Raw genomic sequence first — 21,916 nt, forward strand, 5'->3', positions numbered from 1 at the left:
GAGCTGGCAGGTGGACAGTTACCCACTGCCCTCAACAAGCACTGGGTGATCCTACTGCTTTTGTTACTATCTTGCTCATTAACACTGTACCAAAAATCGTTCCCCTTAAACTGTGATCTTCTATGGTCTGATGTAGTCGTAAAGTTTTTTTTATTTTTTTTAAGATTTTATTTATTTATTCAGAAGCAGAGACACAGGCAGAGGGAGAAGCAGACTCCCTGTGGGAAGCCCAATGTGGGACTCAAACACAGGACCTGGGATCACGACCTGAGCCAAAGGCAGACACTCAACCACTGAGCCACCCAGGTTCCCCAGTCGTAAAGTTTTTACTTAACTTCTTGGAGCCAGAACTGTTTGCAAAGAAAACTTTTACAACGTTATAATAAAAGTCAATAGGAGAAACCATTTTGACAGGCAGAAATCTTAAAACTCGGGTTGCATTTGTACTCTCTACACTGAAGCACACCAGTGACACAAGAAGGTGGAAGTTCAGAGATCCCTAGGATTGTCCCCGCCGCCCCAATCAAGTGTTCCAGGACCAGACACACTTCCTGTGCGAAACAGCTCTGCAGTCTCCATACCCCTTCAGATCACCACACAATTCTCATACTGACACAGCAACTTATTTTTCAACTTTACTAAGGGATACTTAGTGTATTTAAAAAGTCACACATATTTAATGTGTACAATTTGATGAGTTTGTACTTATGGCACACACTTTGGTATCATCACTATCAACAAGGTAATAAACATAACCACCACCCTCCAACAGATTTACCTGTTCCAGGTCTACACATGATCCCCAACTTCCAACAGTTCAACATAGGATTTTTCAACTTTATGATGGCATGAAAGTGACATGCATTCGGTAGAAACTGTACTCCAGGGTTTGAATTTGGATCTTTCCCCAGGCTGGCGGTATGTGCTACAATCCTCTCTTATGATTCTGGGTAGCGGCCACAGCCCCTGTCAGCCATGCAATCATGAGGATCAACAACCAGTACACTGACAACCATTCTAGCTTTCACTTTCAGTATAGTTGTCAATAAGGCACACGGGTATTCAACACTTTATTAGAAAATAAGCTTTGTGTTAGATGATTCTACCCAAGTGTGGGCTAATGTATGCGTTCTAAGCATGTTCAACATAGACAAGGCTAAACTATGACGTTCACAGGTGCATTAAATGCCTTTTGGCTTAATAATATTTTCCACTCATATAGGTTTATTGGGATGTAAACGCATGTAAGTTATGGATGATCTGTAATTTGCTAAAAGCCTACATCCCCCTCCACTGTGACACATGTACATAGCAGCAATGTGCTTTCTGTTTTTCTGCAGGAAGGTCAAGAAAGAACACTTTCCTAATTTTGGAACCTTGCCTACAGCAATGTTCTCATTTAAAGCTCCGTGTGATCTGTTTCTTAGTATATTGATAGTTCTACTCTATCGACATTCCCGATCCAGTGGCTCTTAAAGGAAGTGTGCTGCTAAGTCACTGTACAATCCAGCATGCAAACAAGCTATGGGACACTATACAATGCTGTGCCATATTTGGCAAGTAATTATAACCCACGATCTCCTGGCTCATTTCCTTCTTCTATAAAATGGTGGTGGTGTGGGGAGAGAAGGGGGAGCCACATCACCTGGTTTTAAGGAGAATTTATGAATGTTTATATGAAAATTCCTTTGTAAACTGTAAGGTACAATTCAGAGAACAGTGGAAAAATGACAGGAATGCCACGAATTCAGCTTCTACGATGTGTCAGAGAGAAAAGAAGGGGTGTGTGGGGAGCAAGGACTTTTTTTGTGTTTTTAATTGGTTTGTCCAGCTTTCTAAGAAGCCACACTGCTAGGGCATGTGAGGTAAAACAGAAAAGAAAAATGCTTGGTTAAATTTTGATCATCACTTCAACCACTAGAAAATGATGATTTCATTAACTACATAAAAAAACATTAAATTGCAATTTTGTGAAGCTTCTCTCTGTACAAAAGCACTGTGGAAGTTGAACAGACCATGGGCAGGGCCTAACACACAGCAAGTATTTGAGGTCCTCTTGCTCCTACACATAACTTTTTTCAAAGGTCTGTTCATAAGTTAGGAGTCACCAGTACAAGGTGACTCTGAATGCCATCTATGAACAGCACAAATGGAAGTTCAAGGCGCATTCTGGCCTCAGCTTGGTTCTGAGTGACTGAGCTCACCCTGGGGACTTCAGGAGGTACAAGGACCTCCATGGAATTCTGGTTCTTGTCTCCCACCCCTCCAAACCTCCCCAAAGCTTTTCTTCATGTTCCCTTCCTTAAATTTCCAGAAGGAACTTGCTTTCAAACTATACTTAGTTGCTGGGAACTCTTCTATGGAAAAAAATTAAGTAAATAAATAAAGCTCATGGTCTAATAAGAATAAAAAGCTTTGGGTCAGGAAGATGTGGGTGTACAGCCTGCTCTGCCCTTACAAGCACTGAGCTTTGGCCAAGCTGTTTAATTTCTCAGAGCATCAAGTAGTTCCTGGTTCAGGTGCTCACACAACAGGTGGTTACTATGTCATTGTCAGGGTATGTCAGGACATGGGGAAGAGAAAGAACATGGACTTCTAAACCATGACCTTGGTCAAAATGCTATTATCCAAGTTCAACTCTAAACACAGGCAATCCTTTTAACTTCTCCTGAGGGTTAGTGTCTCTTCCTATAAAATGGAGGTATAAGATCTGCATTTCAGATTAGAGATAACAATAGAGATGGCAAGCCCTGTGCCAAGTACCAGGCAAGTGTCTTCACTAGCTATATTACCAGCTTAATTGTGGTAGAATCAACAATGCAATATTTTTAGCAACTGCCAATACTTACTGGGTATTTATTTGATCAATTATCACACATCTAGCTGCTATAAAAACTAGAGCATCAAAGGCTATGTCTAGCCCCACTCAATATCCCTTAAGGAAGACTCAACTAGTCCAGCTATAGAATCCCTACCTCAGATTCCTCAAGAGTCCCAGTGCAGGGGAGAGTAGCAGTAAGGGTCCAGGATGATTCCTTCTATTTTGGCATAAATCAACAAGTTACTTCCAGATATCTCCACCTCCCAATATCAGCCATAGCCCTTAAAACTTAAAGACTGAGAGATGGGTCTTATATGTAAAAGGTCTTTCTAAGTAATCCCTGTGGGGACCAAGTGAGTTATCAGCCATCTCTAAAATATTTAAAAAAAAAATGCTGGGATATGGTAAAAAGTGACCGGAAAAGTTAAGGGAACTTTACAAAATATATAAACTCAGAAAAAAAATATTATACAAATTGAGGTTGATATAAAGAGAAGAAATAAAAACGTCCCTTTACTAAAAGAAGTATTACTGGATAGGATTTTTATGAAAGTAAGAGTGACTAATATGGTTGGCTTTTAATTTTCTTCTGCCCAATGTGTGATTAAACAAATCATTGCTGCTTCTGTAGTAGACCAGAAAATAATGCATACAGACTTGTTATCAGATGCTTAAAGTAAGCTGTTTACTTTACTGAAGATGTTTTATATAAGCCTCATGGTAACCACAAAGCACAAACCTCTAATAGATACACAAAAGAAAGACAAAGCAATCTAAGCATACCACTCGAGAAAATCAATTCACAAAGGAATAGACAAAGAGAAGAAATAAAAGAATTACAAGAAGCAAGACAATTTTTAAAAATGACAATTGTAAGTCCATAATTATCAATAACTACATGAAATATAAATGGACTAAAATTTTCCAATCAAAAGATGGGCTAAAGAGTGGCTGAATAGATAAGAACTATAAGACACCTCTCCGTGCTACCAGCAAAGAACACTTTTCAGATGTAAGGACATACACAGACTGAAAATAAAGGGATGAAAAGCTATTCCATGCAAATGGAAACCAAAAAAAGGCAGGAGTACTTATACTTATTACCAGACAAAATAGAATTTCAGCCAAGAAATGTAATTAAGAGACAGAAAGTGTGATGATGTAATAATGATAAAGGGGTCAATCCAATAAAATATATCACTTGTAAATATTTATGCAACCAATGTAGAAATACCTAAAACACATAAGGCAAATATTAACAAACAAAAAGGGAGAAATACAAAACAATACAGTAATGGTGGGGGGTTTAAATACCTTACTGACATTAATGAATAGATTATCCAGACAGAAAATCAATAAGGAAATTTGTACATAAAATACATAGACTAGACCAGATGGACTTAATATTTACAAAATATTTCACCTAACAGCAACAGAATATTTTTTTCAAGCACATACAGAACATTCTCAAGAATCTATCATATGTTATGCCACAAACAAGTCTTAATAAATTTAAGATGGCTGAAATCATATCAAGCATCTTTTATAACTTACAATGGTATGAAACTAGGAATAAATTGTAAGACAAAAACTAAAAAATCTACAAGTTACGTGAAGACTAAACAATGTGCTATTGCACAACTAATGGCTGGAAGAAGAAATCAAAAGATAAATAAAAAATTATCTTGAGGCAAATGAAAATGGAAATACCATGTATCAAAAGTTATGGGATGCAGCAAAAGCATCTAAAAGGTAAGTTCATAGTGATAAAAACCTATATTAAGAAAAAATAAAGATTCCCAAATAACATAACTTTACACCTCAGGGAACTAGAAAAAGAACAAATGAAACCCAAAGTTAGTACAAGGAAGGAAATAAAACAGAGATTAAAAAGACAGTAGAAAAGATCAATGACGCTAAGAGCAGGTTGAAAAGAAAAAATACATAAACCTTTTGTAGACTCATCAAATAGATAAAATCAGAAATGAAAGAGGGGACATTATAACTGATACCACAGAAATAAAAGATCATAAGAGGTAACCATGAAAAACTGCACACCAAGAATTGAATAACCTAAAAGAAAGGGACAAATTCCTAGAAATACATAAACTATCAAGACGAAAATTTACAGAAATAGGAAAATCTAAATAGACTGATTATTAGTAAGAAGATTGAATCAAGAATCAAAAACCTCCCAACGAACAAAAGTCCATGACCAGACGGCTTCACTGGTGAGGTCATAAAGCACTTAAAGAAAAATTAGTACCAATACTTCTCAAACTCTTCTAAAAAACAGAAGAGGAGATAACACTTCTAAACTCATTTCACAAGGCCAGCATCACCCTAAAATCTAAACCAGACAAGGACATTACAAGAAAATTACAGCCCAATATCACTGACACGTATAGAAAATCTCTCTACAAAATACTAACAAATTGAATAGCATATTAAAAGAGCAGATACCATGATCAAATGGAATGTATTCCAGGGATGCAAGAATAATTCGACATGCACTAATCCATGTGACGCGCTACATTAAGAACATGAAGAATAAAAATATGATAATCTCAAGAGATGCAGCAGAAGCATTTGAAAAAATTCAACATCCACTAATAAAAACTCTCAACAAGCTGGGTATAGAGGAAATGTACCTCTAAATAATAATAAAGCCCACAGTTAACATCATACCTAATAGCTTTTCCTCAAAGATTAGGAAAAAGGATAGGATGCCCACTCTTACCACTTTTATTCAACATAGTACTAGAAGTCCTAGCCAGAGCAATTAGACAAGAAAAAGAAACAAAAGGCACCCAAATCAGAAAGGAAAAGGTAAAACTGTCATTATTTGCAAGTGACATATTATATATAGAAACCTTAAAGACTCCTCCAAAAAACCGTCAGAACTAATAAATGAATTCAATGAAGCTTCAAGATACAATATTAATATACAAATATCAGTTGTGTTTCTGAACATTAACAATGAACTATCAGGATGGAGAAATTAAGAAAACAATCTTATTTGCAATTACATCAAAAAGAATAAAATACCTAACAATAAATTTAACCAAGGAAGCCAAACATCTGTACCCTGAAAACTGTAAGACATTGATGAAAGTGAAGAAAACACAAATAGGCTATCCATTGGAAGAAAGACAGTCTCTTCAATAAATGGTGCTGGGAAAATTGGACATCCACATGCAGAAGAATGAAACTAGACCACGCTCTTGCACCATACACAAAGATAAACTCAAAATGGATGAAAGATCTAAATGTGAGACAAGATTCCATCAAAATCCTAGAGGAGAACACAGGCAACACCCTTTTTGAACTCAGCCACAGTAACTTCTTGCAAGATACATCCACAAAGGCAAAAGAAACAAAAGCAAAAATGACTATTGGGACTTCATCAAGATAAGAAGCTTTTGCACAGCAAAAGATACAGTCAACAAAACTAAAAGACAACCTACAGAATGGGAGAAGATATTTGCAAATGGGGTATCAGATAAAGGGCTACTTTCCAAGATCTATAAAGAACTTATTAAACAACACCAAGGAAACAAACAATCCAATAATGAGATGGGCAAAAGACATAAAGAGAAATCTCACAGAGGAAGACATAGACATGGCCAACATGCACATGAGAAAATGCTCTGCATCACTTGCCATCAGGGAAATACAAATCAAAACCACAATGAGATACCACCTCACACCAGTGAGAATGGGGAAAATTAACAAGGCAGGAAACCACAAATGTTGGAGAGGATGCGGAGAAAAGGGAACCCTCTTACACTGTTGGTGGGAATGTGAACTGGTGCAGCCACTCTGGAAAACTGTGTGGAGGTTCCTCAAAGAGTTAAAAATAGACCTGCCCTATGACCCAGCAATTGCACTGCTGGGGATTTACCCCAAAGATTCAGATGCAATGAAACGCCGGGACACCTGCACCCCGATGTTTCTAGCAGCAATGTCCACAATAGCCAAACTGTGGAAGGAGCCTAGGTGTCCATCGAAAGATGAATGGATAAAGAAGATGTGGTTTATGTATACAATGGAATATTACTCAGCCATTAGAAATGACACATACAAAAAAAAAAAAAAGAAATGACAAATACCCACCATTTGCTTCAACATGGATGGAACTGGAGGGTATTATGCTGAGTGAAGTAAGTCAATCGGAGAAGAACAAACATTATATGTTCTCATTCATTTGGGGAATATAAATAATAGTGAAAGGGAATATAAGGGAAGGGAGAAGAAATGTATGGGAAATATCAGAAAGGGAGACAGAACATAAAGACTCCTAACTCTGGGAAACGAACTAGGGGTGGTGGAAGGGGAGGAGGGCGGGGGGTGGGGGTGAATGGGTGACGGGCACTGAGGGGGGTGCTTGACGGGATGAGCACTTGGTGTTATTCTGTATGTTGGCAAATTGAACACCAATAAAAAATAAATTTATTATTAAAAAAATAAAAATAAAAAATAAAATTTGTATGGAACCGGAACCTGGATGGCTCAGTGGGTTAAGTGTCTGCTTTGGCTCAGGTCATCCCAGGGTCCTGGGATCAAGCTCCGTGTCAGGCTCCCCAGTCAGCAGGGAGTTTGCTTCTCCCTCTCCCTCTCCCTGCCACTTGTGCTCTCCCTCTCTCTCAAATAAATAAACACACAAAAAAAATCGTATGATAGCAAAGCAACCTTGAGAAAACAAACAAAAGCCAGAAGCATCACACTTTTGATTTCAAGCTATACTACAAGCTATAATAATCAAAATAATATGGTATCTATATAAAAAGAGACATACAGGGGATGCCTGGGTGGCTCAGCAGTTGAGTGTCTGCCTTTGGCTCAGGGTGTGATCCTGGAGTCCCGGGATCAAGTCGCACAATGGGCTCCCTGCAGGGAGCCTGTTCCTCCCTCTGCCTATGTCTCTGCCTTCTCTTTGTGTCTTTCATGAATAAATAAAATCATTAAAAAAAGAGAGAGAGAGAGACATACAAGCCAATGGAACAGAACAAAGAGCCCAGAATTAAACATATATATATATGATGAATTATTATCATATATATATATATATATATATATATATATATATCAATTTCCAACAAAGTAGCTAAGAATACACAATGAGGAAAGGATAGTCTCTTTAATAAATGGTGCTGAAAAACTGGACAACCACATGTAAAAGAATAGCTTATACTATAGATATAATTAACTCAAAATGGGTTAAAGGCTTAGTAAGACCTGAAACCATAAAACTCTTAAAAGAAAACTCAAGCAGTAAGCTCCTTGACATAAGTGTTGGCAACAACTTTTTGGATTTGACACCAGAAGCAAAGGCAATGAAAGCAAAAATAAGCAAGTGGGATGACATCAAACTCAAAAGCTTCTATATAGCAAAGGAAACCAACAAGAGTGAAAAGTAACCTATGAAATGGAGAAAACTATCTACAAATCACATGTCTGATAAAGGGCTAATATTCAAAATATACAAAGAACCCATATAATTCATAGCAAAAACACAAAGAAAAAATGGGCAGAGGATCTGAACAGTTTTCCAAAGAAGACATCTAATTGCTCAATAGGTACATGAAAAGGCACTCGACATCACTCATCATCAGGGAAGTGCAAATCAAAACCACAATGAGATATCACTGCACACCTGCTAGAATGGCTATTAGCAAAAATACAAGAGATAACAAGTATTGGCAACTATGTGTACAAAAGGGAGCACTTTCTCACTCTTGATGGAAAGGTAAGTTGGTGAAGCCACTATGGAAAACAGCATGGAAGTTGCTCAAAAAATTAAAAACAGAACTATCATATGATCCAGCAATTCCACTTCTAGATTTATATCCAAAGGAAATGAAAATGGGATCTCGAAGAGATATCTACACCCCGTGCTCACTGCATTATCCCAACGGCCGAGATAGAACACCCTAAGTCTTTGTCCAGGGATGAATACCCACGACAGAATATTATTCAGCTGTGAGAAAAAAGGAAATCCTGCCATTCTTGACAACACAGATGGACCTCAAGGCATTATATTAAGTGAAATAAGCCAGCCAAAGAAAGGCACATACTGTGTGGGACCACTCATATGTGGAACCGAAGGGAAAAAAAAAAAACAAAAACCAAAAACAGAGTAGCGAAGTGATTGCAAGGGGCTGAAGGTGGAGGAAATAGGCAGAAGTTGATAAAAGGGTACAAAATTTCAGCTGTAAGATGAATAAGGCAAAGGATCTAATGTATAACATGGTGACTACAGTGGATAGCACTGTATTATTTAATTGCAATCTGCTAAGAGGAGTAAATTTAAATGTTCTCACATACACAGACATGAAGATAAATAGGTGAGGTGATGGATGTGTTAATTAAATGGTCAGGATTCTTTCATGGTGTCAATGGTATATCAAAATCACCACAACATACACGTCCAGTATGCTACAATTTTGTCCATCATACCTCCATGAAGCCAAAAAAGGATCCTTTGCTTCCCTTTTGCTCCTAATTCTTCAACTAAGCCATGGTCTTTTCCTCCCCCGTAACGTCCTCCTACCCCTTGGGCTTCCATCCTGAAAATGTCTCCAAATAGTTTTTCAAAAGAGAAGAGATTTTTGGCCTGGTGTACAACGCCCTTCACATCTTCCATCCCCAGGAAACACTACCCAGCCTCCAATGACAGTGAATTACAGTCACTTTTCAATTATACATGGGAAGAATTAAGTGCAGGCTCTACATTCACTGATGTGGCAGTGTAAATGGAAGGACTTTGCCACCATGCTTCTCCTGCGGTCTCCACGCCCCACAGCAGTCAGGGTAGGGCTGGGGAATTCCCAAGAATACAGGGCAGGCAGGTGCACCACCTGGAAGCAGTGTCCTGGGCCCTGTGAGATGCAGCTTGGACACTCCACTCTCCTCAAACTGCTCTCTGCAGCCCAGCCCTTGGGGCAGGTCTCAGCTGGAACAGGGCAAACTACAAGTCCCAGTAACTGGGAAATGCATCCGAGGCTAACGTCCGATGTACCACTTCACTGGACTAGTGCAGCTTTCATTTCTTTCCAAAATATACCCTTCGATAAAATCACTTTTCCACTAGTGCTTGAAAGACCACTCACCAAAGAGCATGCTGGGTCTCCACTCACTATTGCTTAAATGATCTGGAGACTCTGAGATCCATTACCCAGTGAATTGCCTCACCTGTCCTTGCCATGGGGACCCACTATGTCTCTGCACAACACTCCCTCATTCTCTAAAACCCACTCCAAACATAGCATCCCATGGTTTTTCCAGACTCCTCTCTAAGGGACAGTTCACCCTGACTTAGGCACCAGGGACTCACTGTAAGAACCTCAACCAGAGCTGTCAGGGCCCTGCCCCATCCCACAGGGCCACGAAGAAGGCTGATAAGAACTTATTTTATCTATTTTTGTAGCTGCTAAAACTCAGTGCTAAAACACTGTAAGAAAAATAGTCTAGAATCCAGTTGGTGTTCATAAATAGTTATTATATGAATGGATACATCTAATGATTTTCCCACTGGACATTTATCTAACCACAAAAGTAACTTTAATAAGTTAATCAGGATTTTGGCCATGGATGTCATGAGCTTATAAAAATTAATTATTTGAAATGAGTATGGATATTTTTTAAAGTATCTTTTCATGGTTAAGAATGATTCTCTACCTAATTGTACATAGGAATCAACCATTTGCCTAACAGTACTGGACACCTGCCCAGCACTTGTGCAGAATACACTGCTGGGAGTAAGCATGTTACTTCCCTGCCTTACCACTCTCCGAAAGAGAAACTTTCAGAAAATAGGAATGATAAAGTGTGTTACTATCATTAAGTGTCAGATGCTGATACTGATGAATTCTGATGATCAGATTGGAGGATTTGCACTAATTTCTTGCTTATTGCCATGAAATACATGACTGCATTTATAAAAAGACTAAGTCGTAAAAGGTTCCACTTCAATGAGTATTAAAAAAATTGATTTGCGACGGGTAAGAGCTTTCCTGTGTAATGGAAATCTCCTAGGACTGGATGTCTAATACCCCAATAGTGTTCATCCTACATGAGGTCAGCGAGAGAGACACAGGAGTGCCCCATCAATGCAGGAGAGGCTGTAAAGCTGGGAAGAGACACGTCCAGGATGCAGTCAGGATAACTCTGAGCATGGTGAGAGAAAGAAAGAAGGGTGTAGAATCAGGCTGCACAATATGACTTCCAAACTCTCAATTCCAAACCAGGGTCTAGGTCTGGAAATCACAATTAACAACACTCTAAAATAAATGAGATGTGTCATTTCCTCCAAATGAAACCATAAAGGATAATAAGGTGAAGACACCCAGCCACTTAATCCTACCCTTATGAAATACCTCGTATTATTTCTGTGCTGTTCTGCTTACCACACATCAAAAAGGAATATCAGTGAAGAAGCTTCCAAAAACAAGAAAAAAAGGTGGGTAGAGGGGAAAAAAACCCCACACTTATAGGAAGTTTAATAGTAATTTTAGAGCAAATGAAAGACAATTTTAATTTCTATTACACTAATAAACTTACAGATACCATATCAAGAGATTTATAGTCCAAAGTTACAGACCTGAGAATAGTTTAAAATGATTTGTGAATAACACAAGCCACATAAGGGTTTGAAGTACAGCTGATGAACTGGGTACTGTCCCTGCTGGAGATGAAATCATACCTTCTCATAAAGCACTCCTCACCACCCAGCCAGACAGAACACCAGACCAACCAGACTGCAAACTGCAAACTGCAACTCTTATATTTAAATCAAACGTCCCAAACGATTTGTTAGGGCTGAGAAACATTTCCGTCCTATGGACACACGTTTTTGTCCAGCATCTGTTATTACAGGACCCCTGGATGCGGTATTAGCGGGTACAGTTTTAACACTCATGAGCAGACTTCTCATACAGACAAGCCCAACATTCCCCAGAATCCTTTTATCTGTTTGCGTATCTTCACATAGACTTATCTTCCCAACAGCAAAGTCGGAATGAACCTTTACTAGACTATAAGTAGCCTGAAGGCAGTTCTTGTGTATCTCATCCTTGCAAAGCAGCACATAAGAAGGCTCGGCTCCAGGCCACCCGCTGGGCTGCAGAGCCGGGTCACAGGGGCATTTTACAAGTCCAGGACACCCACCAATCTGCTTCCTACCTAGTCAATGTCACCACATGCTGATGCAGGGACGGCAATCTCATTTTTGAACCAGAGCCTTTGAAAACTCAAGTCTGATGTGGCTCAAGCAATCAGGGCCACACTTACTGCTGTTTTACTAATGTAAAACCTACCCAGCAAATCGAGCATTTGAGGCAAAAGCACCAACTTCTCCCACCGGTTTTGAGCAGGAGCCTGCAGACTCACCTTTGGCACTCAGTTATAAGAGATGATGGGCAAAATGCAGAACTCTTCAAAAGGTGACGTTCTCAGCTGGTCACACTCCTGAAGTTACACAGCTGCAAGAATTCTCCAAATTCTCGAATCCAACCCAAATCTCAGCAGAGAATGATGATCTGGGAAATCACTTGTATACAAGGGAACATAGGAAATCTGAAAGCGAACAGAAAAAAAAAAAAAAGTCATGTATTAGGGCTGCTTGCTTGCTTTTAAGTAACTGCACGATTAGTTATTTGTCTGAAACCAGTATCTTTAATACATCCCAGAAGAAAATTGCTTTGTACCTACTGACCTCTACCCAAACAAAGCTTCTCCTCTTCTACCTTGGGGTCCCTGTTACTAGCTCTGGGGCAGGCAGGTACCTCTGTGGGGAGAAGAGATAGGGAAGGTGGGGGCAGGTGGTCATCAACAAGGCACCTGTGTTCCCAAGATTCTTCTAGCCCTCCCCCCACAACAACTCCTCCCCACATCCCTGCCAAAAACAAAAGAAAGGGGTGCGAAGTAGAAAGGAAGCAAGTCTGAGAGCCTAGTTAAGGGAGCCCGGTTGCAGAGAGCCCGGATATTTACATTTAAAGACTCATTCTTCTTTTGGAGGTTTCTTATGCTATTTATTGAGAGGCCCCCTACTGGACCCATAGCATCCTCCTAGGAAATCAGAGAAAAATATTCCAAAACTACAAAGAAGTTGAGACAAGAGAAGCCTGACAGATGAAGCCAGCAGCCTCTCCCTCCTGCTTGCCAAGAGTTTGCTGCTGCCTTAGGTTCTCTGTATTTGGGTGACTATTTCCTGTCCTTGCCCAGCATTGCTGAGGGGACCCTGAATCTCCGTGGGCCTCCAAGAGTTCACTAACATTTTTAATTACATTTCAAACCCAGAGGGGATCTGTCCTTACAGTTCACTCAGAGAAGATCTATTAATTCATCCCTGGCATGATTATGACCCAAAACGTTAAATACCCCATAGAAAAATCAAATTCTATTTTAGTCAAATAGAAAAAGATAATTCAAGTAGGACTTTCATAAAAATGTTATACAGCAAGTTCATAAATTTTGATTAAAAAATTAATTCCTCTTTGTGCATTCCTAGCATTATTTTAAAGGCTGCATGACTTTTTTTTTTTCAAAGATTTATCTATTTGACAGAGAGAGAGAGAGAGAAAGGGGGGCAGGGGCAAAGGGAGAGAAAGTCTCAAGCAGACTCCACGCTGAGTGTGGAACCCAATGAGGGGCTCAATCTCCCAAGCCTGAGATCCAGACCCAAGCCAAAACCAAGAGTCGGATGTTTAATGGACTGAGCCACCCAGGAGATCCAAAGGCTGCATGACTTTTAAAAAATACACAACCTAATGCAGGGGAAAGGTTATGCCCAAACACAACAGGAAGACTAGACTGGGGCAAGACAGTAAATGTGTACTAGGATAATAACAGCCCTCTCTCTGCTAAATGTTTACAATAAAATGACAGGGTTTCCAGAAATAGAACTTTGGTGTCTGGACTCAGTTCCTGACCATATATTCTTATTTCATTTTACAGCACCTACTGAAGAAAGCCAACAACTAATAAACACAGCCATGCCCACAAATACCACTTCCATGTTAGTATTTTCAGGAGTATAAGCTGGACTTTTAAAATTTTAATTGAAAAGTGAATTTGCCTGGAGTCAGATCCCCCTAGAGCACTGTTTGGGGGTGTCCATGCAGCTACCGGAGCTATCTGCATATGGGCCTTCCCTCTGGACCCACCATGCTCTCTCATCAGTGAGATTTTTAAATTCTCACAATAACCTTCTACGAGTGTTACTAACACCCACTTTTTTCATGAGTTAACTTTCTCAGGGAGGTGAAGGGTTTTCCTTAACAGGCTTTACTTAGGAACACAGGCCTCCCAAATTCTAGACCAACCACAGCAATGGTAAGCTTGATGCCACAGCAACGTATTTACTAGCCCAGAGTTAAAGGACAATGGGCGGATCTGGAAGCCCAGTCCTTTGATACTCAGAGTGGTGGGCAAGGTGGAAAAGCCAGATGAAACAGCAGAATTTGAACTGAGAGAGCAGCTCCAATCAAAGGGAGACCATTTTATGTTCATTTAAACATGCCCATGGCTGTCTAGGATTTAAGCACAACAATGAGGTGTTTGCTTGGAGAAAAGCATTTTGTGGACAAACTGTCAATGGACTAAGCATACACCTCAAGTGGAAATAAACAGAAGGATCAAAATTTGTCCAGCCTGGGGGTTAAACATAGCCTGCCTACTGCCCACGTTTAATGTAGTGGAGTTATAGGCATACTCAAAACCTCTGTTAAGGACAAACATTTCAAATCAGATCTTAAGTACAAAGATCTAAACTCCAGCACCTGGGTGGCTCAGGTCATGATCCTAGCGTCTTGGGATTGAGTCCTGCATGGGGCTCCCCCGCTCTGAGGGGTCTGCTTTTCCCTCTACTCCTCCTCCCACTTGTTTTCTCTCTCTCTCTCTCTCAAAAAAAAAAGTAAAAATAATTAAAAAACAAAGAAGATCTAAACTCATCAGGAAAGCAGACACTGTTGCGCAAAAACCACCTCAGACCGCAAACACTACTAGGTACAAGGTCAGCTGGAGTGCAGAAGGCTCTCACCCAAGAATTCACTCAAGGATGGTCTACGCTGTGCACTTCGGCAGATGCAAGGGTACGAAACGGGTCTATGTTTGTTTTTGAAAATATTTATCCACTAGCTCCCCATGCTTCCACCTTTAGAAATAAGAGGAGAGGTAGGACTAGAAAGGAATTAACACTATTACCAAATAGATCTCCTTCCCTGCATTACTGTAGACCTCTAATAACCACAAAATTTTATCATTGCGAAATCCACGGGATTATCTGAATTCTCTGTAACGCTGACATTTTCTTCAACTATGTCTTGAAAGACCTAAGCCACAATTGGGGTCTCCTCCCCATCTTTTAGGGGTGGCTGGCTGCAGCATTTGCTTCAGCTGTGAGGGCATGCTCTGGGCTCAAGGGCCTCCGTGGCACCCTGCAAATCTGGGAGCGCTACAGGTCCTGGGGCCAGGGCCTAAGCACTAAGATGCCCCAAGTGGCTATCTCAGTTGAACTTGAAACTTCCAGTGCCTGCTGCAGCACCAGATGCGTCCTCTGGGAGGTCCCAGGCAGCTTCCTGGGCACCTTAGTCTGCAAGGAGACCCCGTGGTGATGTGATCATGTCTGTCACTGATGCATTTCACTCCAGAGGAGTCATTAAGGGGTGTAATAAGGGTGTGTGCCGGTTCTGCTGATGGCCCATCAGCTAGTGCCAGACACTATAGCTCTACCCACTTTATGTTGGGTGATGTTCCCGGATAACTCAAATCTCCCAAAGGCTCAGTGCCTTGGGTGCTCAGGTCATACTGCCTCTCCTCCTGGATTCACAGAATAGAGTAACAGGCAGGGAGGAGAGCTTGATTGTGGTCCCAGTGAGACACTGCACTGTGCTCCACCCTCACAGCAACTCTGAGATAAATCTTACCATTCAGCTCAGAAACTAAACCACCAGATGCCCCACAGCCAGAATCTGAACTTACCCCAGTCTGGTTTCAAAGCCCAGCCTTCCTTTTTCTTCTTAAAAAAAAAGATGACCACTAGCAGGTCAAACCTTGAGACTCAGGCAAATATTGTCTGTGGTTGCCACCTGTCTGGAGTACCTGCTACCCTGGGAGGCCGGCTTCAGCCCCTCAAGTAGGGGAGGGACAGCATAATGCTGCAGCAAGGAAACAAGCCATGAAGGCATAAGACATTTTATTTTCAAAGGAACAATTTCACTTAAGTGTTAAAGCAGCAAAAACAGAATTACTGGAAAACATCATCTGACTGGGTTGGGTACTGACACAACCTGAAGACGCACAGTCCACATCAGGCATGCACTATAACCTAATCTTACATATGCCAAGCACACCGAGAGAACCCCCCTCCAACCCCTTAATCCATAGGTCGTGTCTTTTTTCTTTTATTTCAAAAGTAAAAAACAGGGGCCCTTGGGTGGCTCAGTGGTTGAGCATCTGCCTTTGGCTCAGGTTGTGACCCCAGAGTCCTAGTATTGAGTCCTGCTTCGGGCTCCCTACATGGAGCCTATTTCTCCCTCTGCCTATGTCTTTTTGCCTCTCTCTCTCTGCCTCTCTCATGAATGAATAAATAAAATCTTTAAAGAAAACAAAACACCCACATGACCACCCTAGGCCTCTAGGCTCACAAATGCCCCAGTGTCATCTCTTCCTTTCTTTCCCTCCTCATTGTCCCCACAAGACCCCCTTCAGAGCACGTAGCCCCACCGCGGCCTCTGTGGATATCCAGGGCAGAATGAACACGCAGGGCCACCGCCTGACCAGAACAACACAGGGCTGGGCTGCCTTGTTGACTTCTGGCAGAACTAGCTAGATTTCATTCCTCCTGAACTACTTGGTGGAACACTTTATTCCGGTGGGAAAGTGCTAGTTTCAGATGCTGAACAAAGCTACACACAGGTCTCCTTGAATGGCCTGGCTAAAGTTCAAGCCTGGTTTCTTCCCATGTGGCCTGACACCACGTGCTGTGGTTCCCAGTCAGGGCCCGAGAGCACTGAAGGCCGTAAGCTAGTTTCCAAATTTCAGAAAGTCCCACGAAATGAGGATTTTTTACTCAAGATGAAACAGTCCTGAGCAGGACAAATACCAAGTTCCTCTGCAGTGGGCTAGATTTCTACCAGTTCTAAATGGTAATGCTAAAAAAATATAAATAAATAAATAAATAAATAAATAAATAAATAAATACATACATACATACATAAATAAATAAATAAATAGTAATGCTGATTCTCAGTTGATTATATCTATTGACTAAAAGTTGGTTAATGAAAATAGAAAAAAATAAAAAAGGACTGATTTATAAATCTCTGAACAGCCTCCAAGAGACATCACATGTGGCTAAGGCAGGTGTTTGGGGAAGAGGGTAAATGGTGAGATTTTCAGCTCTGAGGTTCCTATGTTCTAAAATAACAGAGATTTCTGCCTTCCGGGACTGAGGAAAAGAACAAAACTATAGGCAGTGAGGTCAACCACATATAGAGAGACCAGAAAAAAATGGTATGAGGCCATGGATCAGGAGAACGGGGTTCCAGGCCCGGTTCAGCGAGCCAAACACCCTGTGTGACTCTGTGCCTGTTTCCTCCTCCATGACAAGGGTTCCTCCGCCCCAATTCTGCAGCTTTGACATGCAAATGGCTTTAAGAATTATCAAAAATTGATGATGCGGTACCAAAAAAATTATTAAAGCTTATCTAAAACACCATAACAAAAAAGTCGTAATGTAAATCTTAATATGAATTTAAATTTTACAGTCCGCTGCCGAAAAATTCTAATAGATAGGAATGTGATTAGTAATGCCATTTCTGATGGTTTGTAAAGATTTTTGTTTACAGAGTTGATGGTAGCCTCTTCAATACAACAATACTCCACTCTCTAAAAGGTCTGATAAGATGTTACTCTTAAGATCTTCCCACTAGTCCAAATCAGTTTTCGAAATCAGCAGAAGAAGCCTGGCTACACATCTCAATGCCATAATGAGACAATCTAATTATATATATGAGTATAGTTCGGAGATACGGTGGCTCCAGGTCCAGATCACTGCAATAAAGTGAATATTGCAAAAAAGAAAGTCATGAATTTTTTGGCTTTCCAGTGCATTTAAAGGTATGTTTACACTAGAATGCAGTCTATCAAGTGTGCAATAACATTAGGTCTCAAAAAACAAGGTACATGCCTTAATTAAAAAAATACTTTATTGGTTAAAAATGCTAACCATCTTCTGAGCTCTCAGTGAGTCATGATCACTGATCCCAGATCACCATAACAAATGTGATCATAATGCAAGAGTTGGAAATACTGCAAGTCTCACCAAAATGTGACACAAAGACACGAAGTGAGCAAATGCCGTTGGATAAATGGCACCAATAGGGTTGCCGCACACCTTTCAATTTGTACGAAACCCAGTATGAGCCAAGCACAACAAAATGAGGTATGGGTGTAACATGTTTAGAAGGCTCGCTAGCATCCTTCATGACATGGGGTTTAGCTGTTGTTCAGGTAGTTAAAATGCCAATAAAATGCATACTGACAAAAGTAAATGCTAAGATGCACTACTGAATAAAACTTGTGTAAACCCCTCTTTTGTTTAAAAAGAAGGAAAGAAGGAAGGAAGGAAGGAACAAACGAACGAACGGCGGGCAGATACACACAAAGGTTCCAAAATCTTATTGAGATAATTCAAGTACGCTCAGTGATTCAAAAGATTTAACTATGAATATGTGTAAGAATTACTTTGATTATTTTGCTGAAGTTCATATCCCTTACCTTTTGGGAATAAAGGATTGGAAGAATGAGGGAAAAGCCAAGGGCAACAGATAGGGTAGGGGTGAGCAAATCCTCTTTCTCTCTCCCAACTCCCCGCCTCTTCACTCTCTCGCTCACTGGCATGTGTGTACACACACTCACATTTCACTTTTTTTTTTTTTTTGGTAGAATCTTAAAAAGGAGGCAAGGCCATGCACAGGCTGTTGGTGGAGTAGAAACAGGGATGAAGAGTATGATTTTACTATTAACTTTATTCTTTTCTGTAACATGTTTAAAACTGTGTCTTACTTTCTTGATTCTCTTCACTGCCTGGTCTTCTGAGAAGCATAATCTGGTCACCCTAGGGCAAGGGCTCTTTCCCTCCCTCTCATCCATGCCTCACCAGGCACTAAACCACTCCTCACCATCCTTCCTGGTGCTGCCATTCAGATCCCCATTGCTATAATGGCTGCTCATCTTCTTGGTCTGCAAAGCTCTCTCCCACCTTCACCTCATCTTTGGGAACTCCCAGTAAACTCTCGGCTCCCTCCCATCCTGACCCAGCACTCAGCGAGGGGGTGAGATCCTACCCTCTTTCAAGAGATTCAAGGCACCTCCTCTGGGAAGAGTTTCTAGATGCCTCCAGGGTCAGTTAAACACTCTCTCCCTCTGGGTTTGAGTTTTATCCAACCCCCCCAATTCATATGTGAAAGTCCTAAACCCCAGTACCTCAGAATGTAACAGAATTTAGAGATGGGATCTTCAATGAGGTCATTACGTTAAATGCAGACTGGTGCTAATCCAATATAACTGGTGTCCTTATAAGAAGAGACACGAGGGATGTGCAAGCACAGGGAGACGGCCATGTTAGAAGGCAGCAAGATGGCAGCCATCAACAAGACAAAAGGAGAGGCCTCGGGAGAAACCAAATCTGCCAGCAGATTTCAGAACTGTGAGAAAACAAATTTCTGTTGTTTTATTCCCCAGTCTGTGGTGTTTTGTTATGGAAGCCTCAGCAAACCAATTTACCATCTCCTTCACCAGACTGTCAACCCATGAATTCTCAGCACATACAACAGGAACCTGAAAAATATGCCCTAAATGAATGCAGGAGTGAACGAATGGAAGGAACCAGCCAGTACCCAGTCCACCAGAAAATCCACAGAACATCTCCTTGCCTCCTTCCTTCCGGGCACAAAAGAACAGATTCTCCAGTTTTCATACTTTCTTTAAAATCCAGTTTAAATACTGCTACCTCTGGGATCACACTCCCGATTCTCCTACAAAGAGACACAGAACACACTTCTACACAGAACATGCTTCCTTTCCTCCTCAGTGCAAAGTCTTATTGCAGCATTCACCACACTGCACCATCATTATACTTTGTATTTTATCATAGATATTTAACCATTGACAAAAATAACCAGGATATGTCTCCCCAGGTACCTTAACATTCAACCTTGGCATTTATGGACCTATAGCCAATCACCTGGTCCCAACTCTAAGTGATTTTAAAGCAAATCCCATAGAAAAATTATTTTCTCTGCACATACTTCAGTGTGTATCACCAACAGATAAGTACAACTCCATTATTACACCTAAAATAATCATTAATTCCTTAATATAAACCTCTTATTTAGTGTTCTAATTCTCCCAAGTTTCTTGTGTCATTTTATAGATGATTTATTTGACTCAGGATCCAAATAATGTCCATAAATTACAATGTCTTTTATGTCTTTTAAGTCACTTTTAATCTATTTTATTTGAAGAATGATTTGTTGAAGAAATTGGGACATTTGTCCTATAGAATAAGTATCCAGCATTCTGGACGTTGTAAATTTCATCTCCCTGATGCTGTTTTACATGTTCCTCCACCCCGGCATTTCCAGTGAATGGGCAGTTAGCACAAGGGACTCAGCTGATGGGAGAAGACTTTCTCAAGGGCAGAGATTCAGCGCTGACCCCATACTTGGTACCAGATAGCAACCCAATGAATCAATGATTCAGTAAATAACAAAACAAATTGGAGGTACTAATGTATCAGTGCAGTTCTCTGCTTTTATCCTTTCTGCTGGTCCCATTTTTACACATGATCCTCCCTGGGATCAAGGGTATGATGCTTCCCCTCCATTTCTGGCCCCTGCAGAAAGAAAAGGTGCCACTCTACTTCTTCAACTGAGAATAGGTATCTAATATTTGAGACTAAAAGTAAAAAAAAAAATAGTCTAAGCATTGAATGAGATGTTCTGCTGGGTTTTAAGAAATTGGTTTAAAAAGAAAAATCATCTGTGGACAGATGGGCCCTGAACAGTGGCTCAAGGTGTCATGGTTTCACTGATGGACATTCTTACACAACCCGAGAAAGGCATTCATGCTCCCAAACTACCCTATTGAAAATACTGCCCCTGTATTTTTCCAAAACAAGAGTCCTTTTTTGTTTTTTTCCTACAAGGAACATTTCAATTGTTTTATATAAATCTAAGCCCAGAATCAAATTAGAAACCTTCAAGTTCAACACCTCGGCGTTGTTTTAGCACCACACATTAATTTTAGGAGAACAACAAATCCTCCAAGCCTGCAGCTGATATGCGTGGGCATCACGAGACAAAAACATCCAGAGAGAGCTATTCAGGTGAGGGCCTGGGTTCTAATTAGCTCAGGATTAAATCGCTGCATCCCGAGTGAATGAGCTACATGTACGGAGGCCGACTTCAGTATTTCAGGGATTTGAAGTGTTTATGCAAGACCCTATCTTTGTTCAAGGTCACATCATCGGGCTTTTAAGAAATCCAAACAGGACTGTCAATATGAGGGTGAGGGGCATGGTTTTTACTGCTACCTGATGAAGGTAATGACTTAAAAAAGATTGGGAACTCTCCATGACCTTTGGCATCTGAGAAGTCCCTGGAAGCACAGAGAACAATTAAGTTCTGGAGAAATATTTTGTGGGAAGGTTGTTTGTTTGTTTTAATTTTGTAAATTACTGGTAACTGAGAAGCCTCCCACAGAATGAATTTGCTACTAAGAAACTGCAGGGAAAAACATTTCACTGCATATTATCCTATTTTACTTCTGATGGGTACTAAATAAACTTTTTTCCCCACTTTTAAGTAGAGGTGATGTTCATATAGATATTATAGCATCCCTTAAATGTATTCCATAAAATTTCATAAAACATGGAATGAAAAGGAAACTAAGTTAAATTTTCCCAACAACAAGAAAGGACTGGGTGCCTAGGTGTCTCAGTAGGTTAAGTGTCTGCCTTGGACTCAGGTCATGATCCCGGGTTCCTGGAGTCAAGCCCACAAGAGGCTCCTTGCTCAGCTGGGAACCTAC

At 40.5% G+C, this 21,916-nt stretch overlaps 1 protein-coding gene across 8 annotated transcripts in view; it reads right to left on the reverse strand.

Annotated features, from left to right (window-relative positions):
• NCK2 (NCK adaptor protein 2) overlaps positions 1-21,916 on the reverse strand; it is a 151,032-nt gene that overhangs the window by 61,143 nt on the left and 67,973 nt on the right. For all 8 annotated transcript variants that reach the window (XM_072742604.1, XM_025992372.2, XM_072742606.1 and 5 more), the window contains one exon: positions 12,212-12,397. The gene's annotated coding sequence lies outside the window, so the exon portion shown is untranslated. The remainder of the gene's footprint in view (positions 1-12,211; positions 12,398-21,916) is intronic.

This window comes from Vulpes vulpes, chromosome 16 (assembly GCF_048418805.1).
Source record: "Vulpes vulpes isolate BD-2025 chromosome 16, VulVul3, whole genome shotgun sequence".
Lineage (NCBI taxonomy): Eukaryota > Metazoa > Chordata > Mammalia > Carnivora > Canidae > Vulpes > Vulpes vulpes.